This window comes from Serinus canaria, chromosome 1A, assembly GCF_022539315.1.
Source record: "Serinus canaria isolate serCan28SL12 chromosome 1A, serCan2020, whole genome shotgun sequence".
In the NCBI taxonomy this organism is placed as follows: domain Eukaryota; kingdom Metazoa; phylum Chordata; class Aves; order Passeriformes; family Fringillidae; genus Serinus; species Serinus canaria.
Window position 1 is genome coordinate 54,429,036 of NC_066314.1, and position 16,153 is coordinate 54,445,188.

Below are 16,153 nucleotides of genomic sequence, written 5' to 3' on the forward strand. Positions count from 1 at the left end.
TGATGCAGAAGTGGGGGCTACTGAACAGAAAGAGATTCTTAGGCTCTTTCTCAGATAAAACATTCCAACTGACCCTCAGTACCTCTCCTTCCACACTTGTTTCCTACCTCTGTGCATTAGTGGGGGACAGCAGCATTCCTTGCTAGGTAAAAAAGCCCCTTTTAGTTATTATACAGCATCCTCCTTTTTCTTAAGGCAGAGAGAACAAAAAGAAAAAACAAAACAAAACAAAACACAAAAAACCTCCCAACAAACAGAAACAAACTACTCAAGCAGCTTCACAGCCATTATTGATACACCTTGAGCAGTGGGAACTTAGAGGATAAATATTAAGTTTATTTTCACTGGTGACATAAAAAGGGAAACCCCGAACAGTCCAATAGGGAAAACAGTGGAAACCCAGTGATGCAAATACAAGGGAAGTACATGAGCCACAGAGCCTGGGAATCTGCTCAGCCCCACCTGCAGGGCTGCATCCAGCCCTGGGCCCAGCACAGGAAGGACAGGGAGCTGCTGGAGCCAGGCCAGAGCAGGGACACCAAGGGAATCAGAGGGATGGAGCAGCTCTGCTGGGAGGAAAGGCTGAGGGAATTGGGATTGTTCAGCCTGGAGAAGGCTTTGGGGTGACCTCATTGTGCTTGAAGGGATCCACAGATGGGGCAAGACTCTGGACAAGGGCCTGGAGTGACAGGACAAGGGGGAATGTCTTCACACTGACACAGAACAGGTTTAGATTGGATATCCAGAAGAAAATCTTCCCTGTGAGGGTGGTGAGGCCCTGGCACAGGTTGTGCAGAGCAGCTGTGGCTGCCCCATCCCATGGCAGGGGGCTGGAACTGGATAGTCATCAGGTCCCTTCCAGCCTTGGCCATTTTGTGATTCTGTGACTGTTGAAGAAATACTGATTTTCTGAAGGCGCACTGAAAATATTGGGGAAGTTGATGCCTGCATCCATCTGTTGTGCATACTTCAGGAGATAGTGACTAACTGTATATAAATCTACTTGCTGTGAACTCATTTTACATCACCAGAAAACCCAGCAGGTTTTGTCACATACAGGGGTGTCCTTCTGGTTGCCCAATCGCATCCAGCTCTTACACAACAAGAACTTCAGATTAACCTTCATGGCTGTGATGGTGCACATGGAGTACATTTCCCCAAACACATTTTCTTAATGGCCTTCCAATCCTTTTTTAGGAGATTAGTGCCAGCAATTATTTGAATGCCTTCATCTGTGTAAGGCCACCTCACACACGGAAGCCACCAGCAGAACTTGGTGATTACCAGGCTCGGCGCTCCAAAGGACAAGAGAAAAATATAACCCTACAGAGGGTTAGAAAGCAAATTTTCTCATTCATAGGCAGCAGAACAGCCCCTTCCATCCAACTGCTCAAAGATGCAACCCCTTAATTCCATACACAAGCTAGCTCACATCTACATTCACACATTCATTCCTCCTCAGGCATAGTGGCACACAGATATATTTTGCTCCTGTGGGTGCTTGTTACTACTAAGTTGCAAAGCATTAGTGGTCTTTCTTCCCACCTCCCTTTGACAAAATACCCTCTCTCTCTTTTTTTTTTTTTTTTAAAGAAGTGTTTTCTTCCACCTCAATCTGGTGTATTTTAATAAAGCATGTAGCTCAGCCTTCTTATTTTTTAACTTGATAGACTCATTTCCATGGAGATCTCTGGAAGGCCAGAGAACAGAACCATCACTCTCCCTCTTCTGCCATCCTCACTTGAGTCTACAGTGCTTTTTTCCACATTTTCTTTTCATCCTCTCTCTTGTTGCACTTGTGCTTGACTAGAAACTCATATTTACCACTACAGCACTCCTGGTTCATGCAAAATGTGACATCCAACATTAACACAATTCATGAGAGGGGAATTAGAGAACAGAGAAAACGATATCACCCTTTCCATCTCACCCCCCACTCCATCCCAGGTCTTTCTGTGGCTCCAGCTGAAGCAGTAACTGAACACTTCAGTGCCCGTCATTTGGCGGGTCTATCTCTAAAATACCCCATACAGCAATGCATTCATTTATCTATTTAAGTTAGCCATGAACCATCAAGCACGAGCCAAACAGAACTCTGGTATTTATGCAGAGACCAAAAAAATGAAAAATATGCTTAAATCCTGAAAGATGATTCTGAAATACCACTACATCAACAGAATCACAGGCTCTTCTGCAGATGTTTCAAATATTGTGCTCTAGAGCTTCCCACGTACTTCATGGATCATCTAGACCTGCTCAAAGGCATATTCACTGGCATTCCTCACAAGGCTGAAAATCTGCATGAAACCTGTACCTAATCTCTCACAGATTTTCAAAGTTAGGGGTTGGATTTACCCTGGTTATCTCCAGTGATGTATGGACTCACTGAACTACTCAGCCAGTGGTCTGAACTCCCATTACAGTCACTGGGGGTAAACTGGTATTTCTGCAACATGATCTACTTACTGCCTGGTCAACATTTAAGGCTGTCCATGAATCACACCCAGCAATTCCTTTTCTTCTCAACCGACTGTGAGAAACCAGAGTGAGTCAAATGCAATGCTTATAGTCTATGCTTATAGAGATCATCCCTTGCTCTGAGCAACCTGGTCCAGTGTGAGGTGTCCCTGCTCATGGCAGGGGCACTGGAACAAGATGCTCTTTAAGGCCTCTTCCAAACCAGGCCATTCCATGATTCTATTATTAAGTAAGGTTAATTGCTCTAATAGTTGAGTGTTAATTTGTAGCCTGGCTCCCCATTACCATTTACAGGGCACAGAAAAATGGGACTCCCAAAACTAGAACCCTCAAAACTCAAGTAGTACAGAGAAGGGATACAAAAATTACTTCAGAGAGTCTTCGAGAGAAATATAAACAAGATTAATGCTTTCTCTGTCATTTATTCTCCCAACAACAGAATCAACGTGACTCTGCTGCCCTGGCCAACTCAGATCCTCAGGTATTGTATACTAGCCAGATAAATACAAATATATACACAAACAACTTCCTACTCACATGGCAGCTCTGACTGCTTCTGTAACTATGAATTTTCTTTTTCTTTTTTTTTTTTTTTTGGCAGACGTCAAGAAGGCAGTGAATGTCACCAAATGCTTTTACAAATTGTTTTAACAAGCGGGATTCAGATCTATTAAAGGCTTAAAAAGGTAGATAGGCAGCAGGAAGAAGTGGATCGTGGTGCTGCTGAAGAACAGTACCAAAAGCCAAAAAGGGAAATTCACAGAACAACCAGTTTGATTATGCAGCCACTAAACGAGTCTTCAGCCAGATTGTGTAGGAGGGTTCAGCTCTGAAAATTTGATACACTAGAAAGATCCTAAACCATACCCACCACTATCTACATCGTGCAGCATTACACAGGCAGACTGTCAAGTGAGGAAGAATAATGACCATCTCCAGGCATTTGGCATTCTCACAGGACAGACACAGGATGGAGAATTTAAATGGGAATCTACAGCTAAAACTGATGAATTTAAGTGCAAAAGTGGCCCAAGTGTCAATAAAAATGTCCTAATAGTAAGATGTGGAAAACAGTCTCTTGAGAGAGATGAAATAATATAAAAAACATTCTATAAAGCAGTCTTTTCTTAAAAGGAAGAAAAGAGGTTTCAAGAGTTATCTAATTCAGGAATAAAGGTCATATTGTTGTTTATAAAATGGTGATTCCTGTAATTTTTTCCAGTATATCCCTGAACTTTATCTTTCATCAGTGACAACAGCAGAGTGAATGGTACAAGAGTCTCTTCGGGCTTCTGTTCTGCAGAAATGTACAGAGAAATTAGGAAGAAGTTCAATAGTTAAATGCAGTCACCATCATCAGAAGTGTTTTCCAAATCAGACCTTCTGTCAATACATGAAAAGAAACTTAGGGCTTTATTTTCACTATTGATCACAGAAAGGCTGAAGTTATCATGGACCTCTGGAGGTCACCTTGTCCAACCCCTGCTCAGGTAGGGCCAGCCACAGCTGCCTGCCCAGAACCATGACCAGTCAGCTTTGGAACATCTCCAATGATGAAAACTCCAAAGCCTCCCTGGGCAACCTGTGCTGGTGTTCAGTTGATATGTGGGAAAAAACCTAACTCTACAAACTGTGAAAGTTGTAAAGCTGGTATGTTTATTCTAGCCCTGGGCACAGGTGGGGATTGTTCCTTTTAAAGGATTTGTGTACTTCTGAGATTTATTAAACTTTTTTTATCTTTTTTACTTGTACATATGTATAGAGTTTTACAATAGGTTTATGTATATTTATTTTATTGGTTTTGCGTTGCAACTTGTAACTAGCTTTTATTAGTCTTTGTACAGAGAGAACTCTCTGGTTACTCTGTCTGTCTGTTGCAGTTTTAGCTTTGGCTCTTGTCTTTGCTTTAAAGTTCAAGGGGCCCCCTTTATGTTACTTTTAGCTTAGAAGTTTGCAGTCTTTTTCCTTGGCTGAGGCAGTTTTGCGAGCATAGGCTTTTTGCGAGAACAGGCAGTCTCGAGCACAGCAGAGTTAACAGACTAAACAACTTAAAACTGCATATTCATCTGTGGAAGCAAGCTACAAACTAAATAATTCAAAACAGCACATTTCACCTAAATCTGAAATGGATTTCTACTCTATTAAGTTTCTACTTTGTTTCATTCCCCCCCTTCCTAGAAAAGAAAGTAAATTTTTTACTTAATGTAAATCTCTGTGATAATTGGTGTTTCTTAATGCTTAAATAAAATTACAAACTACTCATGTCCATAATATATTTCTTTTGCTTGAGTAAGTTTTAGTCTTAGTTCATTGTTTTTTGGTGTTACTTCTGAAGGGGTTTTTGGGGTCTTATTCACTTGAGAGATCTAGGTATTTTGTGTTTTGATTTTGATTGTGGTGAAGGTGGTGAGAAGCACTTGGAATGGTCTTTCTTATTGCGGTTTTGAAGTTTTTTTTTAACAGGCTTAACATATATATATAATTTTTAGGTTGGTTGTTAGGTACTGGTCTATTTAGCTCTCTGCTCTGAGGTCTAGTCACATGTTTTTAAATTTTTTTTGAGTTGTTTACTTAAAGCTACTATATAGGTGGCTAATGTTACTTCTTTAATGTGGGTGGACTTTTTTTTGGTATTTTATATGGTGTTTTATAATGTATTTTAAAAGGACTTAGGTTTTTTTTTGGCTCTAGGTTTAGTTTGAATTCTTAACAGTGCTAGTGGGAGAGCTTGGGGTTCTTCTTGCTTTAGTTTTACAATTTGTTGTTTAATTAAATGATTTATTTTTTTCTACTTGGTTGCTTGATTGGGAGTGGTATGGAGCATGAAGTTTTTAATTTATTCTTAGGTGTCTGCTAATCTGTTGTACTATTTTGGAAATTAAATGTGATCTTTTATTTGAGTGTACTGTGGCTGGAACTCCGAAACATGGTATTATTTTTTAATAATACTTTGGACACTTTTTGCACTTTGATAGTTTTGGTGGGGAATGCTTTTGGCTACTTTGAAAATGTATTTGGTAATTCTAATAAATTCTGATACCCTCCTTTCCTTGGGAGTTCTGAAAAGGTAATTTGTTACTGCTGTTTAGGTTTATGGCTCTTCTTAATTTGACTAAGCTTTGATCTGGGGGTATTTTTGGGTTTAGTTGAGAGGTAAAGATCACACTCTTGGGTCACTTGAGTAATAGTAGTATATAAATTTTTAGTAACGATTCTTTTAATTAAATAGGTGTTCAGGGTATCTATTTTTTAGTGTGTTTTCTGGTGTTTTTTTTTTTACCAGTGCCTATAACAAATGGGAAGGGATTACTAGTTTTTTTAATGGTAGGCTACCCCTGTTTGTTGCATGTCAGTAAGGGTTCAGATTTTATTTTTTTTTTTTGTAGGTAGTGATTGTATATCCGTATGTTGCTTTCTATTGGTAACGTAGTTACTCTTGTTAGTGAACTAGGTTTCTGTATTTTCTAAAGGAGCATTGTTTAAGTTTGGGTGGTTGGTGTAAGTAGCTTCAATAGTATGTAGGTAATTGTGGAGAAGCTTTTAACAAATGTATTTTGTTCTTGCGCCTTAGCATGATAAACTTTGTCTGATCTTATACATCGTTGTCTTATGCTGTATGCTGAACAAAAATGTTTGATTTGCCCTCTCTTTGTTTTGTTTTCTTTTTTAAGATTTAACATTAGTGGGTCAGAGGGAGCTCTGAGTCCACAGTCTCTCTGCCCTTCCAGGTGACAAAAAAACATATTGGCATATGAGACTTCATTTTATTAGCCTTCTCATCTTAAAAACAGCATTAACTGCAATAAGGTCTTATAATCTTAAGTTTAAGTGGGTGGTTACTTCGCTCTATCCACTAACCTGTAAAATGGTTATTAGTGTGTGCAATATTGAATTAAATCTTTTTTATTTTCTGAGCTGCTCCTACTGGCAACTTCTTTCTAGTGCTTTCTGGGGCTAAGATACACCCTAAGGGGCTAGCTCACGGAACTTCTTTGCTTTGGTTAGTTTTCATTATCTCCTTCTCCTTGTCCTATCTTGTTTTCACCCAAACCTCCCTTCACAGAGTCTCATAGTCTTTTTTCAGTTTTCTTCCTATATACACTCCCAGGTGGTAGGTATCAGATGAGATCCTTTACACACAAGTTTTAAGATCTTAGGTTCTGAATCAGCTTCATTAGGAAACTTCCATTTACACTTGGGAAATATGCTTTGATGCTTACTAGAACAGCAGTACTAGCGCCTCTTACAAACTCTGTGCTGCAATAGTACCCACATAGGGCACCAGCCTCTTGATGCACTAAAGGTTCTCAGGAATTGCTTGGAGATATAGGCTATTCTGTTTATAACTTCGGGGATTTCTAAATCTTCTATGGCAGGTTGGTTTTAGTTTGGACCCATTATCACTAGCTGAAGTCTGACAATGCTCCTCTAAATAACCTTTTTCGTCTCCTCTATCTATCTAATAATTACCAGGATTCATAAACTCTCAGGGATCAAGTCCAAACTACTGGGGCAGAGGAACCTCTTGCGTTCATCTAGCTACGGTTAAAATGTGTACAATCTGCACAAATTACTACTTTTAAACTCAATAAATGTCTTCACTCATATTTTTCCACTTGTTCTACTTCTCTGCGGGGTGCTCCCTGCCCTCACAACCTGCCCCGGCCGGCATCCTGGGCTTCACCCGGCCACTTCAGACGCAGGTAGAACTCCCCCCTGCGTCGTGGGTACACTTACTCACTCTGTCTTTCTTTCATACACCACACACTCAGACAATTATAAACACATTAGCATTAACTACAATGTCTGGACACCAAAAGCCCACAAAGTTCAACTCACCTCCAGAGCAGCTAGTGGTTGCTCTATCGAACAATGAACTTTTCCCTAGTCACTCTATTATCTAGGGAACCTTTGCCGCCGACCTGTGTTCGGCTGATGGCAGCCTGCAAGCACAGGGACGAGTGCACTCAAATGTCTCTGAGTGGCTTAATAGCAGCCTTATCTCTCTCTCCCCCAGGGCCCTTCGATACATACTGTTTATCCACACACCATCAGGTCATTGTCTGTCTCCACCGGATGCAAGGTAAAACAGAGCGGAGCCCCTCCAGGGAACATCCCCGGGGCGTGCCAAGGAAGTCCGTTCTCCCCTCTGCCCCTGAGAGGACAGAGAAGGGCTCCTGGTTGGCCTCACCAAAATGATTTGTGGAAGAAAACCTAACTCCACAACTTGTAAAAGTTGTACAGTGCGTATGTTTATTCCAGTGCTGAGTGCATGTGAAAGAGATTTCTACTCTGTTAAATTACTACTCTGTTTCAAGTCACTTGACAAAAAACCCAAAGAAACAACAATGAAAAAACCAGTTTGTGTTCTAGTTTGAGCCCATTGCCTTTGGTCCTGAGTCTAGGCACTATGGAAAGAAAGCTTGGCTTCATCTTATTTACCTAGTCCTATCAGATAACTCTACACCTTGGTAAGATCCCCTTGAGACCTCTCAAGAGTTACAGTGCTCTCAGCTTTTCCTCACAGCAGAAATGCTCTAGTCACTTCATCAGACTCTCACCAGCACATCCATGTCTTTCTCTTACTGGGCTCCCATCACTTCAGGCAGTTCTGCAGGTATGACCTCACCAGTGCTAAACAGAGGGGAAGGATCACCCCCTTGACTTGTGGACAATGATCCTTCCAACACAGGTCAGGATTCTTTTAACTTTCTTTGCTACAGGAGTATGCTTGGCTCACATCCATCCTGGTTCCTGCCAGGTTCTTTCCTGCCAAGCTCTTCCCAGTCACTCTGTCCCCAGCAAATACTGGTGCCTCTTCCTCCCCAGGTCCACAGGACTTTGCACTCCTCCTTTCTGAGCTCCAGGTGGTTCCTGCCACCCATTTCTCCAGCCTGCCCAAGCTTCACTGGATGACAGCACGGCCCCCAAGGACACCAGCCACTACCCCCAGTTCTCTGTCCGCTGTGGGAATACTCTGTCCATCATTCACATCATTAATGAGGATGTTGAGCAGGATTGGGCTCCATTTAAACTTTGTGCCACTGACCATCCCTTTCAGCCTGTTCTCTGTCTTATTTACCCCACCTTCCATCTGCTCTACTGTGAGTGACACAGTATCAAAAGCCTTACTGAAGTCCAGGTGGGCAATGTCCACTGCTGTCCCCTTATCTACCAACCCATTCATTTCATCACAAAAGGTTGTCTGGCTTAGTCAAGCACAGCATCTCTTTGGTAAACCCAGGCAGCCTCCTCTTGGTCACCTTCCTGTACCTGGAAATACCTCCTAGGGCAAGTTGTTCCATCACTTTCTCCTGAGATCAAGGTAAGCATGACCAGCATGTGGTTTCCTGGGGTCATGGAGGGGAGTGGGAAGAGTATGAGGATTTTTTTTTCAAGAAAAGAAAGCTGACAACAGCTGGTAACTTGGGGACTTCAGTGTCATCTAAATAACCTGCTTCAGTTTGAACTGCCCCAGAAGTGACTATTTTTCCCTCCATGAGAACAAAAATGAATGTCACAGGCATCCAGCAGCCCTCAGGGAAACAAGGAACTTTATATGCTGATAAGAACATATTATGGTAGGGCAACATACTAACAAAAAAAAGTACCTAGAAGGTTAATTAATTAAGAAAAGGTATCTTCCATCTAAGAGCAATGCCTTTTTTGAAAGAAGATTGTAGTATATGATAGAGATAATTCATGCTTTGTAACTGTATAAAAATTATAAAGATCCAATCATGCCTCTGACCCCCATGGCCAGAAGCAGCGCTTTCCTTTCTATTCAAAAGATTTCCCAGACTCGCCCAGATAAAATCATGACTATTAACGAATGAATGAGTCCTTCTGGGGCAATGAGTAGCCATTTCCCAGGAATGTCCAGAACATTCACAGAACAGCACCTGGAAGAGATTACATCCAAGAATGGTGATGTCCTGGCTACAACTGAAAAGAAGACTATCTTGAGGAGCCCAGACAGCCATCCAAACCTATGGACTGACTTTTGTACAGGACTGAATCTGTATAGTCCCCGTTATATATATGTAGGGACTTACAGAAATCTTAGGTCATTTCTGCTCCAGGCAGAATAAACTGTATATAAGCTGGCTACCTGGAGCAGTAGGGGGGACACTCTGGGGAGATGCTGACACTACGTTGGCTTGACCTAAGTTCACCCAGCATCAAAGTCCGGGGTTGACGCTGTCTTCGCTGTCACGGTTTTATAATATTCTTTTTTTTGGTTGTCGACCTAATAAACTTATAAATTTTTTTTATAAATTTGGCTGCCAATTTGATCATTTACAACAAGATGGTCTGGAGTCTGAAATAAAATCAGACTTTCCCCTGACTGCCTCCATTCCCCATTACTTGATTAACTTTCCTCAAAGCATTTGGATGTAACTGAACTCCAACCGTTTAATCAGCTACAAATAAACATGGCTTGTTGTCCTTAGGCTGAGCTGCTGCATCTTGAAATAGTATTCCTGTTGAAGTTAAAGTCTATTCAGGGCAAGGATTATTATTAACTCCTTTTATTAACATTCCTTTGGCTGAACTGTTTGGGGTCAGCCAAAAATGTTTTCTATGATAAGAAGATATTCTGGAAGAAGCAGTGTTCTATCAGTTGAGGAGGCAAACCCAGAGAAAACAAAGAAAATTAATTATTGATAGTTGGTGTTTTAATTGTTGCTATTAACAAGCCAAAATTACATAATGTGACAGGTTTGGCATTTGTTTGGTTTTTTGGGGGGGTTTCATGGGGGGAGTTCTTTTTGCTATAAGTCCACACCAAAAATATGCTTTAAATACTTTTCTTAGGTACCTGAATTAGCAGATGGTATCAGCTTAAATTATGCTTTTTTTTTCAAATCTTTCTGGAAATATACACACAATCAGTTGCTGCTGGGCAAATGTTCATTATCTGCAAGGTGCAGCTATAACCACTGGCACAGCTACTTCTGCAGCATCATTAATCATCAGCAGAGATGACAGCTTCATGCATCACGGTATGGAGAGTGAAGTGTTGCCCTATTTTCTGTCTGCACCAGAACAATGCCACTCAGCATTATCTAACTGGGATTATCACCTGACTGGCAGCAAGAAAGGCTGATGAACCATTTTTATTCCAAAGCCCATTAAAATGGGAAAGGGCACTGTATTAAGTCCTTCCTGTGGAAAACCTTACTTCTTCATGGAGGAACCTTCATCGCTAACAAGTGTCACCTGTCACATAACTCACTGCAAATCTATCTTGTGTACCAGAACAACTTTTGCCTTTACTGGTAAGCACCTAAAGCTTCATTCAGGAGAGAAGTTACTCTCAAAACCAATAGTTGGGACTTGCACAAAAACTCAATTACCTCTGAGGGGCTAATACTACTCCTGGGATTCAGCAGGTTCCCACTAACTTATGTGTTAGTGGAAAAGCTATGTGCCATCAACAGAAGTGAGACCAGCATCCTATCCACTTAAACACACCCCTGCAGCTGCACAGAAAGCAAACAAGCAAACGAAAAATTGCCTCTGAAATGAATTCACACTGACTGCAAATCCAACATTTCCAAGAAAGCCTTGATTAAGTCCTGGAGACAAGCCAGATAGAAAATTAGCCAGATAGAAAGCACTTCTATGAAAATTATAGTCACTGATTCGTTTCTGTTGGCTGGAAAAAAACCTTTTCATTCCCACCACACATTTGAAGTAAACAGGTACCCAGAAAGTTTTAGGACTTCATCCTTTCCCCTCTCTCCATATTTCCTTCCCACCTCCTCCTGTCCTTAAATGTCTCTCAGCAGTTTGCAAATGGTACCTCCTCCTACCACCAAGATCACCCCAAAGCCTTCTCTTCTCCAGGCTGAACAATCCTAGTTCCCTCAGCCTTCCCTCACATCAGAGATGCTCCATCCCTCTGATCCCCCTGGTGTCCCTGCTCTGGTTCAGCACCGAAAGCAGAAGGAAGTGGTGACATGAACTGCCTGGCCTCAGCATTTCAGAAGGGATTGATTTTCCTGCCTGGTGACTACATACCACATCTGCTACATCAATTAGTTTATCATGGGGGTTTTGTTTGCCTGTTTTTTTAGCAAAAAGAATGAAAGCATTTTCTTGAGGAAGAAAATCCATCCAGTACAGTCTACAAAAATGGGTAGTTTTAAGCCAATTCAACTTAATTCATAATTCATCTTAATTGATGATACAAGGAATCTGTCTAAGCAAGTGCATGCTAGTGAAAAAGTAAAATGACCACAATGAATCACTTAACACATCTTCATGTGAAGTGGTGAAAGCATTCCTAGGACAGTTACATATCTTTTGCTAAAGCCTTGTCCTAGCACATACACACTCTGCAAAGATCTCAGTCACCTTTAGAATCACGAAATGTAACCACAGGATCATTGGAAAAGACACCCCAAATCACTGAGTAGAACCCTTGGATAATCCCCACCTTGTCAACTAAAGCATAGAGTGCCACATCCAGTTGTTTCCTGGACACTTCCAGGGATGGAGATTTCACCACTTCCTTGGGTAGCCCCTTCCAATGCCTGCCCTCCGCTTCTGTGAAGAAATCCTTCCTGATGTCCAACCTGAACCTCCCCTGGTGTAGCTTGAGGCTGTTTCTTTTCACCCTGTCCCTGTTCCCTGGGAGCAGAGCCTGACCCCCCCCAGCTGTCCCCTCCTGTCAGGGAGTTGTGCAGAGCCAGAAGGGCCCCCCTGAGCCTCCTTTTCTCCAGGCTGAGCCCCCCCAGCTCCCTCAGCTCCTCCTGGTGCTCCAGCCCTTTCCCCAGCTCCGTTCCCTTCTCTGGACATGCTCCAGCCCCTCCATGCCTTTCTTGTCCTGAGGTTCCCAGAAGTGCCCCAGGATCTGAGGTGTGGCCCCAGCAGTGCCAGCCCAGGGGACAGTCACTGCCCTGGCCCTGCTGCCACACCATGGCTGGCACAGTCCAGGTGCCATTGGCCTTTTGACCACTTGGGCATAGCTGGCTTGTGTTCAGCCACTGTCCCAAACAGCCACAGGAGAATGCTGTGCGAGACCCATGTGAGACCCTGTTATCACTTAAAGGACTGGGCCTCACTTTCAGCCCAGCCCATAATTTTGGATACCCCATTTTCTTCCCACTCCCCCATTTTCCACCAGCACCACCAATCTTCCAGTTCCATGGTGACTGCCATGGTGACTGCATCCACAGGCTGATGAAGCGGAAAGCTGAGTTTAGATTTCACAGAATTTACAGAATCACTAGGTTGGAAGAGACTTTAAAAATCATCAAGTCCAACCCATGCCCTAACACCTCAAGTAAACCATGGCACCAAGTGCAACATCCAGTCTTTTTTAAACTCATCCAGGAATGACTCCACCACCTCTCTGGGCAGACAATTCCAGTACTTTATCACTTTTTCTGTAAAAAAACTTTTTCCTAATATCCAGCCTATATTTCCCTTGGCACAGCCTAAGACTGTGTCCTCTGGTTCTGTCACTTGCTGCCTGGTAAAAGAGACAACCCCCACCTGACTATACCCACCTTTCAGGTAGCTATAGAGAGTGACAAGGTCACCCCTGAGTCTTCTTTTCTCCAGGCTCAACACCTCCAGCTCCCTCACTAGTTCCTCACAGGGCTTGTGTTCCAAGCCCCTCACCAGCCTCGTTGCCTCCTCTGGATGCTCTCAAGGGGCGAAGGAGCCCCTTGGCTCCCTGGAGCCAAGCTTGGGGAGCTGATGTGAGTCACAGCACAGCTTCCAGAACACCCAAGTAGATTTGGGCCTGTTGGGAGCACGAGGTGAAGGCAGGAAGAGGAGCTGCTCCTTTTGGCAGCACATCACACACAATTCAGTCAGGGGGAACTGGCTGTAAAGCCACATTCCCAGTCAAACACTTCTTTTACCACAGCTCCAACAGCTGCAGCCACCGAGCAAAATCCATGGAGCCAACAGGTTGCAAATCTCCCTGGCCTAAGGACTTAATTTCATTTGTCTTTGTACAGCCCCCAGAACCAAAAGGCACCCCAGCTCAAGTGACATTCTCGAGCTAGCTCAGCTTTCCAACTTTAAACTATTGCAATCACTTCTCCTAGATTCACGCTGATCATGCCACATCAGAGTCCAGCTCTTGCTTCCCTGAAGAAAACAGACATATGTTTCATGAGCTTTTTTCACTCCTAAGCATACCCTGCCCCCAGTAACAAAGATCTTGGTTCTTTTCCCTTTGAACCCTATCAGGGCTTTCTGCCATCTGCTATGTCTGTGACAGATGCTTGTATAACTGACAGATCAAGCTAAATATAAGATATCAACACCCCCGTATGCTCTAAACATTCCAAGTTTAGTGCTCCTATTGTAAGTGAGGCCTAAATATAGCAAGGTAAACCAAAAACATCTTCTATGTTGAAGTATTCCCAAGATTGATGACACCTCAGCACAAGTCCTCCAAAGCTTAGCAGGGAAGGGAGGGGACAACATCTCCTGAGGGTGATATTTGGAGATTTAAAGCATCATTGCCAAGGCTATAGCAAACCCTTCCCCCATGTGAGGGTACCCTGTTCTGGAGCAGCACAGCTCAGCTGCGTTTGCTACCATGGCTACAAAACCAGAGTGCCATGGAAGCTCCCTGGTGGAAAGCAGCAAACTGCAGGCAGCCCCAGCCCAACCTGGGAGGGGACTGACACATTTTCTGCTTCTCATCTTGCTCAGCAGAGGAAAACTGCCCTCTTTTCCAGGGACCAATGTGGCTAGAAAAGCTGTTCTCTTTCCCCCTACCAAAGCCATAGGGCTCACAGGTCTTAAGGGATGGTGAAATCAAGGAACAGGGAGGCTTGGCAGGCTGAAGAACACTCAGTAGCACAGGAACTGCTGTCCCTGGAGAGCTTTTCACCTTGAAGTAGCTCAGTGCACTTCATGTGCTCCAAGTAGCTGCCATATCACCCACCCCAGAAACTCAGGTCCCCACAGGGTAAGCTGACAGCTGCTGAGGCAGGCTGTTGGGGGAAAAAACACTTTAAATGTGGAAGAGGAGCACACTACTGAGCAAACAGCATAAGAGAGGAGGGAGAGGCATATTTAAATAAGGAAATATATGCGCCCACACTGAACTTCAGCCAGCTACTCTGTATTGAGAGGTCTGTTGACCACAAGAACCAAAACCTTCTGGGTTTTTTTGTCTCAAAAACACATTGATAACACAAATATTACACTGTTGCACCACTTCAGTGCCCAGATGCAGTCACAGTGCATCTGATGAACCAGAGCTACAAATACTACAACTTCTTCAAGTTTCACTTAGGAATCTCCTGTTCAGGTACTGTTTATATGACAATACAAATTGTTTTGTGAATTAAAGTGCATCCTAAACCTATCACACCGTTTGTGAAGTCCTGCTAACTGCAATCAAATCTGTCTCTTCTGACTTTGCATTTTATTTCCAATGAAGCAACTAAGCTTTGGGTGACTTCATTGAGATCTACAGCAAAGCCCAAAGGGTTGAACACCTCTCTCCAACAACAGAGAGCTGGCCAAAAACCTAAACACTGTGCACCATCAACCAGGAAATCCTCCCTCACCTACCAGTTCCTAAAACATAATGAACAACTTGGCTGAACAAAGCAGGGAGGACATTGAGGTCTATTTCTTATTTTATGACAGGTCCCCCTTCTGCATTTTGATATAAGTTAATAAGCACGAAGTTGTCCATACCCCATTTCTAGGAGTACTCCTGTGCTCAAAACAGCCAAAGCTACTGACAGCACGCAACCAAAATCCACCCAGAAGAGCAAAACTCAAGATTAGGCACAAGCATACCTGCAACACAAGTATACTGAGCCTGGTGCCTCCAGCCAGAGCTGACAGGGAGCTGTCAGCCTGTATGAGGTGTGTTGTGGTAATTAGATGATCAGGTTAATTAAGTCCCCTTAGTGCTCTCAGGATCACGACACCAAGAGCAGGAGGGAGCAGAACTGCAAGTTGTAAATGAAGACAGAGAATTGACACACAAGTGGGCAAAATTCCTGCCTCATGCTCACACACCCCAACCTCCAGAGGGCTGAGAGCCATGGACGACAAACCCTGGGATGAAGCAGTTGGCACAAGCCAAGGCACAGCCTCTCTCCCCGGCTGACTGGATGATGCACAGCCCTGAAGTCCTCAGCATTCCCTTGTCCCTGGCAGATCCCAAATGGTGACCTTTCTCCTGCTTCATTCCTGGCACAGGAAGGACATGAAAGGTGATTTCTGAGCTCCAGCCTGCAGCTCTCAGAACAAAACGTGATGCCTTTATCTCTTCCCTGTCCCTTTTTACTCATGTAGCACCTATTCTCAACACAGGAGTGCTGGCTGGAATTGAGGGAGTTTGCACTGGGATAATTTTCTTCACAGGAGCTAGTACGGGGCTATGTCTCAGATTTTTGCTGGAAACAGTGTGGATAACCCTGGAATGTTTTAGTTCTTGCTGAGCAGGGCTTGAACAGAGCAAAGGTTTTCTCTGCTTCTCACCAGTCAGGGAACTCGGGGGTACATGAGGGGACACAGCTGGGAGGGGACACAGCTGCGATACCTGATCCCCACTGACCAAAGGGACTTCTCATACCATAGCACACGTGAGGAGGAGGAGAAGTGGGATGTTGGAAGTATTGGTGCTTGTTTTCCCAAGTCACTGTTACAAGTGACAGAGCCCTGCTTTCCTGCAGAG